Here is a 19,207-nt window from a genome sequence, read left to right as displayed (position 1 = left end):
GTATATATCTCAAAGAGATGAAAGTAGAGACTCAAAGAACTATGTGGACACCTATGTTCACTGCAGAATTTTTCACAATAGCCAAGAGATGGAAGCAATCCAAGTGTCCATTGCTGGATGAATAGATAAACAAAATGTGAGCTAGATACAGATATAATGAAATATTATTCAGCCCTGAAAAGAAAGGAAATTCTGACACATGATACAATGTGATGAACTTTGAGGACATTATGCTAAGTGAAATAAGCCAGAAAAAACTCTATGATTCCACTTACATGAGGTATTTAGCGTGGTCAAATCCAGAGACAGAAGTAGAGGGGGATAAAGTAGGGATGGTTAATGGGTACACAAATACAATTAGATAGAATGAATAGGATCTAGTGTTTGATACACAACAGGGTGACTATAGCCAACAGTAATCTATTGTATATTTTAAAATAACTAAAAGGGTAGAATTGGAAGATTCCTAACACAAAGAAATGATAAGTGCTTGAGGTGATGAATATCCCCAATTACCCAGATTTGATCATTACACATCATATGTCTGTATCAAAACATTGCATGTACCCATAAATATATATACCTATTATGTACCCCAAATAATTAAAAATAAAAATTTTTTTTAAAGAAAACAGAGCAGAGGTTGCAAAGGGCTGAGGGGAAAGGGAGTGGGAGTTAGTGTTTAACAGGTACAAAGTTTCAGTTTTGCAAGATGAAAGAATTCTGGAGATGGATGGTAATGATGGTTGCACAGCAATGTGAATGTCCTTAATGCCGCTGAACTGCATCTTTTTTTTTTTTTTTTTCCGAGATGGAGTCTTGCTCTGTTGCTGAGGCTGGAGTGCAGTAGAGCAATCTCAGCTCACTGCAACCTCCGCCTTCTGGGTTGAAGCAATTCTCCAGCCTCAGCCTCCCCAGTAGCTGGGATTACAGGCATGCACCACCACACCCAACTAACTTTTGCATTTTTAGTAGAGACGGGGTTTCGCCATGTTGGCCAGGCTAGTCTCGAACTCCTGACCTCAAGTGATCCTCCCACCTTGGCCTCCCAAAGTGCTGGGATTACAGGCGTGAGCCATCACGCTCGGCCTGAACTGCACACTTAAAAATGGTCAAGATGGTACATTTTATTTGTGTATGTTTTATCACAATTAACATTTTTAAGCAGAAAGAAAAAAGAGTAGAGAACGTCCTGGCAGATAAGAGCACCCCTAAGTGTGGAGCCTTGAAAGAGCCCAGGGTGTCTTCAAGGACTGGTGAGCTGGTGTGTGGTGAGTGTGAAGGACACCGGGGGGATGTGGGAGATGGCACCAGCAATGTAGGTGGGCACTAGATGGGAAGGGCCTGAGTTATCATTTAAGGAGATTGAGCTTGAACTGATAGGAGCCATCGAAGGGTCCCAGCCTACAGCACATCTCCCTTGAGACCCCCACAACACTGTAGTGTCCATCTCCACCCAGCCTGGGCTGTAAGCTCCCGAGGGCAGGGGCGTCACCTGCTGCTCCACCATTGCATCTCCAGCACCCTGCACCGCAGATGTTGAAAGAACAAATCGCGCATTTTGCACTTTAGCAAGACCATTCTGTTGGTGCGCGGAAACCAGAATGGAGGGTGGGACAGGAGCCAGAGAGCAGTTGGGTAACCCCAGCAGGGTTCCAGTTATGGGAAGATAACCAGCAACAACAGCAGGAAGCAGAGGACAGTGGCTGCAGGATGAGGCACGTTTATGAGACAAGGATGAGAGGGCTTGGGATGGAATGGATGTGAAGTGAGAGGGAGAGGTGAAATGTGAGCTGTTTCTAAAGCTTCAGGATGGAACACCTGGGTGGTTTCCTTGTGGGAGGGATGTCCTGGGGCAGGTGGCAGCAGACTGCGAGGATCACTCAGGCCCAGAGCTAGGGTGGACCCCATCAGTCTTTCTCAGTATCCAGGGCCAAGCACAGAAGCAGACACATGGCAGGCACTGAATAAATATTGTAAGAAAGAGAGAGACAAAGAGGGAAGAACGGAAGGATAACAATGCTGCCAGGAAGGGGCAGAGAGCAATGGGATCTGCTCATTGACCTGGATGTATTCAGTATCAGGATCACAGGTGAAGAGGACAGTATCACCTATATGATATGTATGAACATAGCATTGAGGCTATGGGACAAAGAAGTAGGGAAAACCACGTTTGCAAGGGCTGGAGCAGGAGGAGGAATCAATGATGGTGTAGATGGACAGGTGGAAAGATAAGAGGGTGTTGCAGGGAGAAGAGAGCCCTGAGAAGGAGGCACAAAACCAGTACCCACCACTTGTTTGAGGACATGCTGACGACAGGCTGGGTGAAGACACTGGATGTCCAGGCAGGAGGTCATCAGTCACCACAGCAAAAGCAGAGCCTGCATGAAGGGGATGGAGATAGAGGGCCGGGGACAGAACCTGGATTCTTACGATAGCTGAGGGACCCAAAGAATGGCTGGAAGACTGTTGTTTAAGGAATTTATGTTTAGGATTGGGAGGATGGAGAATATCTTTAAGCTGACATGAAGGAGCTGGGTGAAAGAGACAGCTGGAGATAGAGAAGTGGGAAGGGTTGTTAGTGTGAGAATGTGGAAGCAGCAGGCCGGACGGGGGCCAGCACACAGTGAGGGTGGGCTCGGGAGAGAAGGAGGAGGGATGAGGATCAGGAAGATGGAGAAGAAAACAGGATGGAAGCACACCTTTGTATTGAGCAAGACCTCAAGAGGTGCTGAACCATTTATGGGCCACTCTGGGCAAAGTTGTTAATAAAGCAACTGTGTGGACAGTAATGAGGCCATTGGCCCTCCCAAGGCTGGCTCCCTGAAGCCACGATGGTCACACACCAGCCCCTAACAGCACTTCCTTGGGAGCATCTGTCCCTGGTGCATCTCCACCAGCAGGAGCTTGCAGGTGGAAACCCATCTCCACTGTGGACCAGGCTTGTGTGTCCACGCACGAGTTCCCGGCTTGCGCCCTGTTGTGCCAGGCCCTCCCCACTGTGCAGGCCAAGCAAAACCTGCTGCCTGACAGCCCCGTGCCCTGAGATTGAGTCCCGCCCGTATTATGAATCAATTGAATTAGAGCAAATTACCAAGCCTTCTAAAGTCACATTTTCCTCCTCTATAAAATAGGGCCCAATGACCTAATGCAAATGTGTGTGGTGGATGAAAACATGTCATGTATTTCATGTATGAAAGCTACATGGGCCGGGCACAGTGGCTCATGCCTATAATCCCAACACTTTGGGAGGCTGAGGCGGGCGGATCACTTGAGGCCAGGAGTTCTAGACCAGCCTGGCCAACATGGAAACCCTATTTCTACTAAAAATACAAAAATTAGCCGGGCATGGTGGCACACGCCTGTAGTCTCAGCTACTTGGGAGGCTGAGGCACGAGAATCACTTGAACACGGGAGGTGGAAGTTGTAGTGAGCTGAGATCGTGCCACTGCACTCTAGCCTGGGCGACAGAGCAAGACTCTGTCCCCACCCCACCCCCAGAAAAAAAAAAAAAGTAAAAAAAAGCTACATGGACTTATTCAAATTTCCCTTAAATAGTGTTGGCCATAACTAAACTGTGCACACATAGAGTTCACAGTATGCTCAGGCATAGGATCTCTCACTTAAACCCCAGAACCTGTGAGTTGGCTATTATCAACCTATTAACATTTTAACATTGAGGAAACTGAAGCTTAAAGATGTTCAGTGACTTGCCCAAGGTTTCTCACCTAATAAGAGGCCAAGCCAGGGGCCAGATGACTTTGCTTTTCCCTGTATTTGTAGTCACATATTGAATAAAAACCTTTCCCTCCACCAGTAGTTTTCAGAATAGAGCTAGATCCTGTTGAATGAACATAGGCAATTGAATGTTGGTGTGGGTTTTACTTCACACGAGTGTGCTTAGAGCCCTCAGGGCTCTCCAGGCAGACTGAGGGGCTCTTTCCTAGTGCTCCCCTGCCCTGGGCACCATCCTTTACTCCAGCTTGATGTCTCTCCCATACACACAAAGCTCCCCAAGGCAGGATCCTTGTGTTTTCATCTTTGTATTGCCAGCACTTAGAACAGCCTGGTACATTGTAGCTGCTCAGTAAACACCGGTGACTGAAGAAATTGATTCTGGGGTCTTTAAAAATGGCCCAGAGATTTTATTCTCTTCTCATAAGGCATCTGCACAGAGCTGCAGCGATTCTTCTTCTTTGTCTGCCAAGCCTAGGAATACCTTCGTTTGCAATTTGTCTCCTCTTGCTTCTCATTGAATTCTGTAAAGATCACAGTAATTTGTTTGTGTATTAATCGGATATTGTTGAGCAGCTTCTGTGTGCCAGGCACTCTGCTAGGTGTTGGGGATGTGGCCCTTGAAGGGAGGCTTCGCACAGTTGTGTAGATTGTAGACTGCACTGTCCCAGGGCACACCATTCACAGCACAGCCTTTCCCTAAGACATCACTGTGTGCTCCAAGCCTGAGGGCAGAGGAGCAGATCAGACATAACACCCTTCCCCCAAGCTGGGAAATGTTCGCTTCCATCAGATCTGGTGCTTTGGTGCCTGGGAGGCTGACTTAGGTGAGGAAGGGAGTGGGGCTTGAGTCTCTCCAGTATCATGACTCCTAAATCACTCAGCCTTGGCCTTTGAGGACCACAGCGCCTCTGGGGAGATTCTTTCCCTTCAGTGCCCCACCTGGTACTAACTTTCAGCCCCAGCCAAATTTTTCCAGATGGATTTCTAACCATGGAAATGGAGGTTTCTAATGGAAATCCCTGCAACCCTTTACTTAGAGCCACTCTGGGAGGCACCACTCTAATTATTCAATTGCCTAATTCCATTTATCTTTCATGATCCATTATGCACTGCTGACAGGCTGCGTCTTCCTTAGCAGATACATAACCTAGTCTAATGGACTCTGGGTGAAGCCAACTACATTGACTAAGGGATCTAGCTGGTACCTAATTCCCCTAAACTATTATTTTATAAATGAACAAGGCAGACAGACACATTTTCTGCTTTAGGATAAATATTTTATGAATTGCCCCGCTGATACATTACATTATTAGTACATTATGCTTCATCCCTCCCTGAGGTTTGAAGAGCCTGGGTACACACTCAGGAGTACATTTGGGTGATTTTATTGAATAGGCTGCTTTTAAAATCTGTTTGTATTAGTGGAAAAAGAGGAATAATTTTGTCTCATGAAAAGAAAAGTTCTTTAAATGATGATTTTCTGTTTCAGTGTAAAAGTCGTCATCCAGGGACTTTTAGGTTGACAGAAATGTCTAAGGTCTACTTAAAAAATATCAGCAGTGGGGTGCAGTGGTTCACACCTGAAATCCCAGCACTTTGGGAGGCTGAGGCAGGAGGATCACTTGAGGCCAGGAGTTTGAGACCAGCCTGGGCAACACAGTGAGACCTCATCTCTTAAAAGAAAAGAAAAGAAATAGAAATAGAAAAAAAAAAAGAAAAAAAATAGCTAATCTTTCCTCCTTGGCATTCCCCAATAGGACCAGACAATACTGGGAAGAGTTTTGCACAGTTCCAGAAAGGAGACTCTTCCTTTTTTAGAAAGCAAGGCATCCTAAGAAAGCCAACATTTTTTTTTTCTTAAGATGCCTGTTTCTCCCCAGATATGCTTGTGTTTTCTTTATACTCTAGATGGGCATTTTAACCTGGAGTGAAAGTGGGGTGGATTGTACCAGTCTAAGAATTAATGTAGATAAGCCCTGAGCTTTCAACATCATTCTACCCAAATTGTAGAAATAAATTGGATTTGGGTCTCAATGTCCATTCCTTTGTACAGGATAGATATTGCACACATTGTTTTCATGTTTGTAATGTACATGTTTTACATACATTATTTAATTGATATAAAGCTCTAGTCAGCCTCTTTATTGTTTGGTGGCCTTCATATGACAACACGAAAGAAAGTAGAGGAGATGCTTAGAAACTGCAGAAAGACTGAATCAACTGATGATGCGGCCTCTCCCAACCCATAATGAATGAAAGACAAAGATGTGGAACTGAAAGTAAGCATACTAAATTCTAGGGGTTTTTCTAGTAAAAAAGAGTCCTCACATTTGTTCAGATGTCAACATATCTGCTTACAGAAATGAAATTAGTCACCATATTTCTTAGGGATTAATTAGAATCAAATTTATAGAGAATGCTGAATAATAACCTTTGATAAAATGCCATGTGAAGTTGAAATAGGAGGAATATGAAAGGGAGGAATGAATGTTATTAGTGCATTTACACCTTCTTCGATTCTCCCTGGAGTGTGTTTTACCTTTGCCATAAAATGAAAACATTTAAATTTCTTTAAAATTACATTTGACTTAATTATACCCAGGCCCTGATACCAGTAAGCCCCATTTTGCCTGCTTTTCTCTCAGATAGAGCAACCAGGCTCATCATTTCATAAAGAGTTGTTTTTCTACAGGATGTTCGCTATGTGCAGAATGTTAATAGCCGGCTGAATATGAATAGGCTCTGTGGCTCCACTTGAAATATAGAAAAATGGCCCAGACATTAAAAAAGATAAAAGGGAAAAGGGCAGTAATGAATTTAGAGGAAAATGAACATTAATGGTACTAGCATTACTCATGTTCCACATAACAAATTATTGGAAATTTGTCAAGCACACCAAATTATCTACTCGTCGGCTGCCGTGGGGCCCTTTGCAGCCATCCAAAACCAGCAAAAGCAAGACAATTTAAGCTAATTTTACTATTTATAACAATAGAACAGGCCATTAAGATAAATTAATGTCATTATCAAGTTTCTATGAAAATGACAAATACCACTATTTCGAGCAGCTTAGAGGCTGTTGACTATAATGAAATCCGCTGCACAGGTACTAAAGAGAAACACTCCAAGTAATTATTTTCTAGTAGCCTGTTTGTTTCCTGACCATTCATTTGCTTTCACCACAATTAGTTCTGTACACAATATGGTAGTGACTAAACAGTCAACACTACGCAGCATTAGGACTAATTGGGCCATTAGGACACAGTTTCCAGCCTTTTCCTCCCTGAAGAGAGCTGGGAGTAAACAGACCAGGGGCAACAATGAGAGCGCCACACTGGCATGGATTGTTTTAATTTAAAGGAGCTCCAAACAGGATAATAAACCATAAACCACACGGGGGAAAGCTCTGCATAGAACCTCCTTGAACGAGAGGGATGATCACAAACTAGACAGTGCTGGACTGTGTGCCCTGGTCCCCCGGGGGATGCCACGATGGGGGTGACTCCTGCGGCAGCGGCTCTGGGCTTGGAGTGGTGCCATCCAAAAGTGTTAAGGATTCCTTGTGGGTCTGAATCTGGAAATTCTTCTTCCATCACTTAGGTCAGTGATTTCTGAGTTGTTCAAAGCCACATCATGGGAAGGCCCTGTCTCCCCAACAGAGCTGTGTCTTTGATTGCTTCTGGGTTATGGTTTTAGGATCAAATTACTCAGAGACTGTTCACAGCAGCGGTCGGCTTTCTCTAACTCAGATATCAATGGGAAAGAATTTCCCAGACAAGCCAGTGAGTGATTTATAAGGAATAAATAGTCACACGATTACACTCTTTTGAGATCCTCATTGCATAAAGTAAGTGGTAAACTGCATCAGGCCACCGCGTGGCCAGGAGCTGGGTACACTCAGCTGATAAATGGCTGGGCATGCGTGAGGCCCTCAGTGTGGCACACGGCGCTCCCAAAGCCACATCGCCTTCCAGCTCTGAGGACAACACTCACAAGCTGCCCCTTGGCCAGTCCCTCCCCTCTCTCCCCTTCTCCAGCTGAGACAAGATGCCATTTGTATTCTCAAGGGATACAAAACTCAAGCACACACATTAGATCGCCAAAAAACCCAGAGCATGTAAGGAATTCTGGCAACAGCAGAACTCTCAAGAAGCAGTAAGGTGATCATGACCCCATCTGACCATTGTGACTGTTAAGATAAATTAGTTCCCATTCCACAGCCAGCACAGAGCCTCTTTGACCCGGTCTGGTTGATTTCAGGGCTTCTGGTGCTGCCCGAACCGATTACTGGCTGCAAGAGTCTCATTCTGCAAAAATCACACTGGCTTTTACAGGTCTTTACGGGAAGGAAATAGGCTAATGCACTGCTTCCCATGTGTGTCAGCAGCCCAATCTCTCCCTAATGGGCTCCAATTGCAGTTTTACTATGAACTTAAACTCTCCTACACACACGCACAGGACAGGCATCCCCACTTCTTATGCTTCCAGTGAAAATCAAGACAGAGAACAACATTTGGTCCTGCCTTCCTCTGAATAGTTGGGCTGAAAAACAGGTGCACCACGGTGAATGTGACCTCGATTGAGCTTGTTCTTCCTAAAGGTGAGCAAGAGGGAAAGTTTAAGTTTAACCTTCTGATTTTAAAACTTAAAACAGCATTAAACATAAGTCTGTCTCCCCTTCAAACTCCTGGCCTCCCCATTCTGCTGCAACCCCTATCTTGATGACTCAGGAAATGCAAAACAGAGCCTTCGGGTCAGCCTGGGGGTCAAGGACCACATCTGTTCACAGCAGGCTGTTGGCCACGTCGCCTTCCAGCTCTGAGGACAACACTCGCAGACTGCCTGTTGGTCAGTCCAGTTGTCACCTTCCTGCCTGACACCAGCCTCATTTTTGAACTCTGCTACTTTTTTTTTTTTTTTTTTTTTGAGAGTCTCACTGTGTCACCCAGACTGGAGTGCAGTGGCGCAATCTCAGCTTACTGCAACCTCCACCTCCCGGGTTCAAGCAATTCTCCTGCCTCAGCCTCCCAAGTAGCTGGGACTACAGGCACGTGCCACCACACCCAGCTAATTTTTGTATTTTTAGTAGAGACGGGGTTTCACCATGTTGCCCAGGCTAGTCTCGAACTCCTGACCTCAGGTGATCCACCCACCTCGTCTTCCCAAAGTGCTGGGATTACAGGTGTGAGCCATCATGCCTGGCCAAACTCTGCTACTATTAATATATTTCCGTGACACTCCCCAGGCCCTCTGTGCTGCTTAGATTAGCGTTCTTGTTAATCTTGCTTTCAACAAACTGAATTTCTGGCCATGAACTCTTGGTGCGCTAACAGCCAACACTCCCCATATACCAGGCTCTGTGCAAGAGCACCAGTTCATTGGAGGCTCACAGCAGCCCTACAAAGGAGACACTACCCCCCATTCTACAACTGCAAAGACAGACCAGGACATGCTCAGTTACCTGCCCAAGGTCACAAAACTAGAGAGCGACAGGGACAAAACAGTGACCAGAGCAGTCTTACTCCAGAAGTCACCCTCTGAATCTCTCTGCTGTCTAAGCCTCCAGCCTAGATGGATTCTGCTCCTGGCCTTGGCTAAGCTGACCTATCCTGTTAGTGCCCATGTTGGCATATTGGCTAGATCGGCTAGGCAAGGCAAAGGGAACACTTGTCACCTAATCCATTCACTGTGGAGATGATTATTTTTCTTGCTCTCCACTGCTGGATTGAATGCTCCTTGAGGACAGAAATTGCATTCACTTTCCTCATCATTTTATCCCTAGCCCAAGAACCTGGCACAGAAAAGGTGGTCAGTTAAAGGCTTATGGAATAAATGGATGAATTGCTGAAGGGTGAAAATCACCAATTGGGCACACCAACGGTGTTGTGGGCAGGGCTTGTGCATTTCTCCTGGTAGTTTTGAACATGGTCCAGGAGTAGACCAGAAAATTGTCTCCCTCTCAATGCTCATGTGACCCGGGGACTTCTCAAAATAGACCCCATGACACTGACCATCAATGGTCCTTACTTTCTCATAACAGCAAAGCAGAGGCCACTCCTGGTTCCAGCCAGTGCCCCTGAACTGAGTCTGGCTGGAGTGAGAAAGCATCAACATGTTCCTGGCCATTCACACACTGTTTCTTCTAACTCGTAGCAATAATTTTCTTTTTCTTCTTCTTCTTTTTTTTTTTTTTTGGCGAGACAGAGTCTCACTCTTATCACCCAGGCTGGAGTGCAATGGTGCGATCTCAGCTCACTGCAACCTCCACCTCCTGGGTTCAAGCGATTCCCCTGCCTCAGCCTCCCAAGTAGCTGGGATTACAGGCACCCCTCATCATGCCCGGCTAATTTTTGTATTTTTTTTAGTAGAGACGAGGTTTCACCATGTTGGCCGGGCTCTTCTCAAACTCCTGACCTCAGGTGATCTGCCCGCCTCAGTCTCCCAAAGTGTTGGGATTACAGGCGTGAGCCACCGCACCTGACCGAGAATTTTCTGAACACTTTTTCAAAAATTATCCAACTCCCAATAACCAATGTCATGGAGTGGAGACCAGCACACATTTTTCTTCTCAGCTTGATTATGAAACGAAACATGGTTCACTGTTTCCTGCCTTCCCAGGACCAGTGAATTAGGAAGAAGTCCCCAGCAGACACAGGGATTGCATCTGGTGAAGCTGCGCTGCGTCCTGACGTGGCAATACTGGTTCTCCATTTTGCTAGATTTGCTCCACTTGTCTGAATTTAGCAGCCTGTTGACTCCAAAGACTAGAATCCAGCCAAGCCTAGGGCGATGGGCCACAGCATTCATGCCTGGGTCCCAGAAGTGTGCACACCAGCAGACTGGCAAGAAAAAAGCAAGTGGGCAAATTTCCCTCTTGGGTCATGGGGCCCCTGCAAATTAGTAGCTGGGTCTGGACATCATTCTGTTGTAGCCACCTGGCTTGGAGTCAATATCCCAACTCCTCTATGCCTGGGTTTTCTCATCTGGGTGATGAATACTTGATAATCCCAAATTCCATTCTGGTTCTTAAAAAGAAAAAAAATTGTGATTTCAGGACTATATAAATTCTGTGGTTATACTGGATTTTTGTGCTGCATTTAGAATCTATCAGAATATCACACCCGATTAACTTGGTTTTTGAGTCATTGTGGGTTGAGGGGGGAAATTCCACCTTATGTATAAAAAAGTGTCCCTGGAATGTGATGATTTGCCTCCCCCGAAAAGATGTCATACGAAGACGAGGTGGGCGGGATCTGCTTTGAGAATCGTGCAGTTCCTCAGAGTCATATTCTGATATCAACGCAGATTTATAAGGTACGTGATGGTGACAGATCTCTGGTGAGTGTGGCCGACACCCAATGAGGAGGGAGTTTGCACCAGGCACAAACAGGTCATCTTGACCTTCGTCTCTGTGTCCCTTAAGCAACAGCAACAATTGTGAAGCGCTTTTCCATTTTGATTATTAAAACATTGAGTGACAGGCCAGGGCATTTCTATTTAACTGGATTTTTCAATTATTTTGAGTCCAGCTGACAGATTTGTTAGATTGAGATTTTATTGTCAAGATAATGGTTGTAATGAATCTGGACTTGTTGTAATTGCTAAAGTTTATTGATCCACAGCCAGGCGTGGTGGCTCATGCTTGTAATTCCAGCACTTTGGGAGGCCGAGGCTGGTGGATCATGAGGTCAGGAGTTCGAGACCAGCCTGGCCAACACAGTGAAACCCCATCTCTACTAAAAATGCAAAAATTAGCTGGGCATGGTGGTGCATGCCTGTAATCCCAGCTACTCAGGAGGCTGAGGCAAGAGAATCGCTTGAACCCAGGAGGCAGAGGTTGCAGTGAGTTGAGATTGTACCATTGCACTCCAGCCTGGGTGACAGAGCTAGACTCCGTCTCAAAAAATAAAAAATAAAAATAAATAAAATAAATAAAGTTTATTGATCCAGAGCAGTTTGATTTTATTGTCATGTGACTCCCCCCCAATAGGTTCACATAAGCAAGTGCTCAATAAATCTCTTTGCACCAGGTACAAATGGGTGATCTTGTCCTTCATCTCTTTTTCTCTAAGCAATAGCAATAATTGTGATGTACTTTTCCATTTAATTCTCAAAACATCAAGATGAGCCCATCTGGAAAGGCTGGAAATGTGTTTTCAAATTGCAGCCTAGGTTCTCACCCTGTCCTTTGTTTGCCTGACTGTGAAGGAGGAGGATAACACTGACCCAGAGGGTTGGTTAAAAAAGCAGAACTTCTCTTAGCTCCCTATCATGACTGGTGCTTTTTAAAGTCTGTAATCAACTACCAGCAAATTATTTCTTAAAGAAATGATGACTTTGGTGCATTACATTTCCTAGCCTCGAAGGCACTTTCTTTTAGACGGTGTCATTGATCTTGCTTGGGCAACATTCCGCCCCTGTCTACTCAGAGAGAGAGAGTGGAAGGCATTCAGCTTCCCTGGGATTAGAAACTGGTGGAGAGAGAGAGCCCACTCGAGGCGAGGTGGGAGGTCCCCGTCCTCCAGAGGGAGAGGCCTTCTCATTTCGGAAGCGACAAAGAGGAGTGACAAAGAGCCTCAGGACACTGGGAGGTGGGGAAGGATGTGGAGTTCTTGGGTTGTGAAGACATGAATAATACATTGGAAAGCAAACACAAGCATTATTTCTCTTCTAATCAGGATCATGAAACATTTTACAAATTAACCACTTTCCTCCGACACTTACCGTGTTGAGTGGCTCTAGGTAGAGCCATCAGGGCGGACTCTGCCATCTGCATTTAGAAAATTGCCTATACATTTATTAAAGTGAAATTCACCCATTAATTAATGCTGTTCTCCCTGAAGACTCTCATTAGCACATTGAGCTAATTACTGAAAACACAGGCCCAAGGGTTGGGTGTTTTTTTTTTTTTTTTTTCTATTATGGTAAAATTTGCTCCTGCCTTACCTTTGTAGGATTTAGAAAGAGAAACAGCAGCGTCAGAATAACCTTTGGATGCAGGAATTCAATCAACTTTCAGATGACTTTTCTTGCTGGTCGTCTTTACCTTCTCCGGGGGAGGCATATGCAGCTGCTATTTCAGCAAGAAATATTTCCAGTCTAGGAAAGGCCTAAACATCTAGCCACCACCAGAATCTTCTGATAGCTCAGCTGCTGGGCACGGATGAGTTAGGAAATACATTTGGAATGAGACCCAGGCCAGTGTCTATGTAGCGTGTCCCCTTACGCATTTATTTTCTCTTCTCCACCATCAATGTGGCTCCTGCATGGCCTTTTCATCCAGCAGAAAACAAGAGGGACCCAATAGACATAAAAGGGTTAGACAGATTTCCAAGGCTTTCAATTGAAAGCATCTTAAATTGTTCCAGGGACGAGGCATCAGGGGAGCAGAGCCTGATGTTGAGGGAGGAATCGTGACACAGACCCGGCCCAGGAAACACAGGCACAGCCTTGTGCACATCTATTAACCTTAGTGGGTCTTTGGTGCTTAAAGGAAGCCTTTTACATCACCCTCTTTTACATTAAAGAATAATTTAACATGAATTCTGAGTTGCAATTATCAATAGTTTAAAATACATGTGGGCCGGGCACAGTGCCTCACGCCTGTAATCCCAGCACTTTGGGAGGCTGAGACGGGCGGATCACCAGAGGTCAGGAGTTCGAGACCAGCCTGGCCAACATGGTGAAACCCCATATCTACTAAAAATACGAAAAAGAATTAGCTGGGTGTGGTGGTGCACGCCTGTAATCCCAGCTACTCAGGAGGCTGAGGCAGGAGAATCACTTGAACCCAGGAGGTGGAGGTTACAGTGGGCCGAGATTGTACTGCTGCACTCCAACCTAGGCGACAGACTGAGATTCCATTAAAAAAAAAAAAAGTGATATTAAGTGAAAAAAGCAGAACAGAAAATTGTATTAATCCTATCACTGCAATTATATAAAATTACCTCTGCATTTAGCCAAGGACAGGAAGGGAAACAGGAAAAGTAGAAATGGTCAATTCATTCAAGTTGCAGTGGGATGATTTTTCTCTTCTATCCTTAAACAAGTGAAATGTTGGTATTTCCATTTCCAAGTTCATTCTCTTCCTGGCATGTTGACCCTGCCCCTAGGCCTGCCCACACCAGATCTTTGCGGTGGTGCTGAATGTGGTCGGCTGAGTGATGGCCCCCATAGGACGCACCTGGCCTAATCCCCAGAACTTCGAATGTTGCCTCATACAGCAAAATGGACTTTGCAGGTGGGACTGAGTACGGATCCTGCATTATCCAAGTGGGCCCCCATCATCACAAGGGCCCTCTCAAGAGAGAAGCAGGGGAGATTAGACTACAGAAGTAAGAGACGGGGCAAGGGAAGCAAGGGGTAGAAGGGGTGTAAGGCAGGGGGATCAGCCAAGGAATTCAGCAGCCTCTAGAAGCTGGAATAAGCAAGGAAATGGAATCCCCCCAGAGCCTCCAGGAAAAACCAGTTGGCTGACAGCTGGATGTTCACTGAGCGAAACTGAGCTTGAACTTCTGGCTTCCAGAACGGTAAGAGAATACATGTATGTTGTTTTTAGTCACTCGGTTTGTGTTCATTCGTGACAGTGGAAATAAGACACCAACACACTGGGTGTCCTTGAGTGGGTGGTAAGGGGGCTACGCGTCACCCTGCAGCCTGGGCTGCAGCTCCACTTTCTTGCCTTATACAGCCTGGCTGACTGTAGGATGAAATTTTTTTGACATCCAAGAAGTAGCTGCAACATAATAGTAATGGAGCTTGGGGACAGGAGGGATTTGGTGTCCTCAACGTGCTGAGGGCTTTGGCCCTGAGGATTACATATCTTCGTGAGTTTATACACTTTCTTATCTCCAAGCAGAACAACACTCCAAGCCTCTGTTTCCTTGTCTGTTAAATGGGGCTACTTAGCTAATTCTCACTGGGTAGTTGGTGAAGATAAAAGGAGATCATGTACATCAAAACACTAGCACATAGCATGGGGTAAACATTCTTCTGTCTCCTAGACATCATTCCTTCAATACCCATGGGAGATGCCTCCATAGCCACCTGCAAAGGGGTCCAACCCAGCCCCAGCCTGCAGTGGTTGGCGATGTTCTGCTAGGGGTCTGGAAGCACCTGCAGACCCCATGCGTGCACCACACTCAGCTGCCTCACTCCCAGACATCACCGTTCCACAACAGCTATGGAGTGCTGACCAGGTGATGGGGTTAATGGCATGGAAAACAGCACGAAGCTTGCCGTAACCAGGCAGGCCATTTACTGGTGGAAGATTCATATTTGTAAAAGCAATAACAACTGCAACGTATGAGGAGTGACAGTGCCCAGGGGTGCCTTAGGGGGCCTCTGCCACCCCTGCTAAGCAACTCTAAATACATCAGTGATGTAAATAAAAACAAACACAGCTTCTATACAAGGGCCCTGAGCCCTTTCCTGGGTAGAAATTCTGAAGCTGCCCTTTGTAATGGGAAATGAGATAGAACATGGGACAGGACAGCCTCCAGGAGGTTGTATTGTCCACCTTGCTTTGAGTAATTGCCTCTCAGTAAATACAGACTACTTAATTCCATCTTACAGTCAGCCAGGCTGTATAAGTCAGGAAAGTAGAGCTGCAGGCCAGGCTGCAGGGCGACGCGTAGCTTTCAACTAGAGACTGGTTTTCTGGAGGTAGATCTCAGAATGCATTTTTTTCCTTTGAAACGATGTTACACGTTTTCACTCGAAGTAGGTCACCTTATTTAGTGGCTGATCTGGAAACTTTACCACTAAGAAGAAATTCAAGAAATCCAAACAAGTGACAAATGACTCTTTGGAGCACGATCCATTTATATAAATTGGGTCCTGCCTACGATACACTTTTTTTTGAAAAGTTTTTTTACAGGTTATTGCAACGATCATTTATTAGTTTCATTCTTCTGTTAATTCATAATTCATTTATTCATTCACCAAACATTTGCTGAGCACCCACTCTGAGCAGGCTGTTGTGCTAGAGGCCAGGCACACAGGGAGAGTGGGCATCTCTGTTTCCAAGGAGTCAGATTGCACATTGTGGAGCCTGCACTCGGGCCCCCTGCCCGATGACGGAGATGCTCATGGTTACAATACTAAGTTCTAGTCCCCTGATGCCAGAAGGCAGCAGAAGCCTGCTTATCCAGGTCTTTCTCTGAGAAGAGCCTCGGAGAGAGGAGATGCAAACTAAAAACCCAGTGGCATGAAAGAGAAGGGAGAAATACTTTTTGAACAATTTTTAATTCTAGAAAATTTCAAACATACAAAATAAACAGAATAAAGATAGTGAACCCCATGTCCCAAGTTCTCATCCACCAGCTCCAACAATTCGCAACATTCTGTCATTCTTGTTTCATCTCTATAGCTCCCTCATTCCCCACTCCCCGCACTCAATTGTTATTGTAAAAGGTGCATACACTCGAACGCTCTGACAGCTTAGCAGTATGATTTTGACAAATAGACACACCCTTGTAATCCACACATTACACAAAATAGAACATTTTACTTCTCCCAGAAAGCTTCTTTGGCTCCTTTCCCAGGTAATCTCCACACCCCTTATGGGTAGCCACTGTTCTGAATTTTTTTCCACCTTTGATTATTTTTAGCTGTTCTATTTATCGTCATATAAAGGCAATCATACAGTATATACTCTTTGCAGTATGCTACAAAAAAGTAGTATGCTGGCTGTGTTCACACAGCATAATATCATTGGTGACATTCATCTATGTTGTTCCACGTGCCAGTAATTTGTCCTTTAAACGCTGAGTAGTATTCCATGAGAACACATATTTTTTAAAAATATCTTTTTAATCTCCGTTTGGACAGGCCACTCTAGTGGATTCTAAGAGGGGATCATAAAGGCACAGAAGACAGGACCTCTGCACTCTAAGGAACAAGCACCAAGGAAACTGACTCAGAGCTGAGGGGACAATGGCAGGTGCTATTCGTTTTCTACCCAATAACCATCCTTCCTGTCTCTTGCTCTTGGAATCCCCTTTTGTCTGGTCAGTAGTATGCTCAGCCATGCCAGTTGACTTGTGATTGATGTCAGCCATGCAGGCTGTTTTGTGACTGCTCTCAGCCATGCAGATTGACTTGTAATTGGTCTCAGCCATGCAGGTTGATTTGTGATTGGTCTCAGCCATGCAGATTGACTTGTAATTGGTCTCAGCCATGCAGGTTGATTTGTAATTGGTCTCAGCCATACAGGTTGATTTGTAATTGGTCTCAGCCATGCAGGTTGACTTGTGATTAGTCTCAGCCATGCAGGTTGATCCATGATTGGTCTCAGCTGTGTAGGTTGATTTGCGATTGGCTAGTCTCCTCTTCTTGTTGCGATTGTTTAATTTAAGACTGGGCTGTGGCCCAATTCTGGCAGTGAGACATATGGAGAAATATGTTGGGGGCTCCTTCTCTAAGAGAGGTGCAGGGAGAGAAAGGCTTTGACAACCATCCCTTTCCTTCATGGGTGTTGTCAGGAGAAGCCAATGCTTGTGTCCATGAAGAAAAAAGACACCTGATCTACGGAGGGTGGCAGAAAAGAGTCGGGGTCCCAGTAACACTGTTGAGTTGCCAAACCCACCCTCAGGCTGCCCACCTCCCAACTTTTTGTTAAGTAAACAATACATATTCTCCTGCTTAAGGGCCACTAGCAAAGTATTATATTATGTGCAGCAAAGCAAATATGGGCCAGGTACAGAGAATGGTTAAACAAGTTTCAGGGAATATACCTGGAGTTATGGCAAAGGCAGCCTAGAGACCACTGTTCCATCACACCGTGTGTGTCTCAGTCACAAGAAGTAAAGCAAAGTAGAAATACAGCATGGGCTTGAGCACAAAAGAACTGGGTAACTCAATGGGCCCAGGGAAAGCCAGAGCTGGGCCTGGGCAGAAAGAAAGCTTTGTGAGGGATTGGAATCATTTTTTAAATATCCACACTAATCCAAAAATATGGAGCTTTGTGGTTTTGGCCAGTGCTAGGGTGTCTTGTCACCCTGTCGCAATTACTCACAGGATGCAAAAAGAAGCCCTTATTTCTGGTGGAGAAACTACAATTTGAAGTGTCAACTCCCACTTCCTGGGAAGTACCAGAATAAGAGTGTCACACCATGTTAAAAAACATTTTAAGAATGCTCTATTTATGAAGAATTTTGCAATCAAAGTTTAGAATATGTATTTAATGAAAACCAGGTTTTCTGTGGTGCCTGGGAGTTTTCGTGTCATAAGAATATTAAAGATACAGTCCCTGAGTCTGTACACATGTGGGGGAGCTTGTTCTGTCCTACAACCTTCTTCCTTGCCTGTCTGACTCCAGGGCAGAACTTTCCAATCAGCATCTGCAAATGGGTTACAGGTGTGACCGAGAACTTGATCCCTTCCACCTTTGCGGCAGCCAGGTAGGACTTGGGCCAGCCATTGCCCCGTATCCAGTTGGCAGTAAGTAACATCAAACATGTACCCCTATTTTCTATGCATCACACGGCATGAAAATGTTTGGGGGGCCCTGCTCTAAAGGCTGTAAATGTTAATAGATGCTCAGACTTCCAACTGCCTTTGCAGTTGGGGGTAGTCATACGACACAGCTCTGGCCATTGAGCTTTAAGCTGAAGGTGCTGACTCTGGCTCTTGCTTCCTCCTCCTCCTGGATATGGAACAGGGATCCACAAACTGTGGCCCACGGGCCCAGTTCCACCTGCTGCCTGGTTTCATAAATAAAGTGTTTTGGAACGCAGCTATGCCCATTTATATACACATGTCTGTGGCTGTTTCATGCTGCAGTGGCAGACTTGAGTAGCTCTAGCAAAGACCTATGGCCCACACTTCATGGATTGGAGTAGGGCTCTTACACAAGGGCTTAGGAGTGGGTTTGCCCTTTTCTGTTCTTCACCATGTGAGGACACAGCGTTCATCATCATTTGGCCCCTTCAAAGTTTGCTGACGCCTGATATAGAAGACGCAACAGGCAACTTATGGCCATGAGGACAAAAGCTCCACAGGGAGGACAGCAGACAACGGTGAGAAAGGAGCCTGAGTCCCTCATAAAACCCCTTGTACTAGGCCGGGCGCCGTGGCTCATGCCTGTAATCCCAGCACTTTGGGAGGCCGAGGTGGGTGGATCATGAGGTCAGGAGAGCGAGACCATCCTGGCTAACACAGTGAAACCCCATCTCTACTAAAAATACAAAAAAAAAAAATTAGCTGGGTGTGGTGGCGGGCGCCTGTAGTCCCAGCTACTTGGGAGGCTGAGGCAGGAGAATGGCACGAACCCAGGAGGCAGAGCTTGCAGTGAGCCGAGATCGCACCACTGGACTCCAGCCTGGGCGACAGAGCAAGACTCCGTCTCAAACAAACAAACAAACAAACAAACAAAAAAAACTCTTGTACCCACCTGGCCAGCCCAAGTCAAGGATGCCTGGAGCATGACACAAACTTTCCTTGTATTTAAGACACTGCAGTCAGGTTT

Source organism: Pan troglodytes, chromosome 14 (assembly GCF_028858775.2).
Source record: "Pan troglodytes isolate AG18354 chromosome 14, NHGRI_mPanTro3-v2.0_pri, whole genome shotgun sequence".
In the NCBI taxonomy this organism is placed as follows: domain Eukaryota; kingdom Metazoa; phylum Chordata; class Mammalia; order Primates; family Hominidae; genus Pan; species Pan troglodytes.
This window is presented reverse-complemented; position numbering follows the sequence as displayed.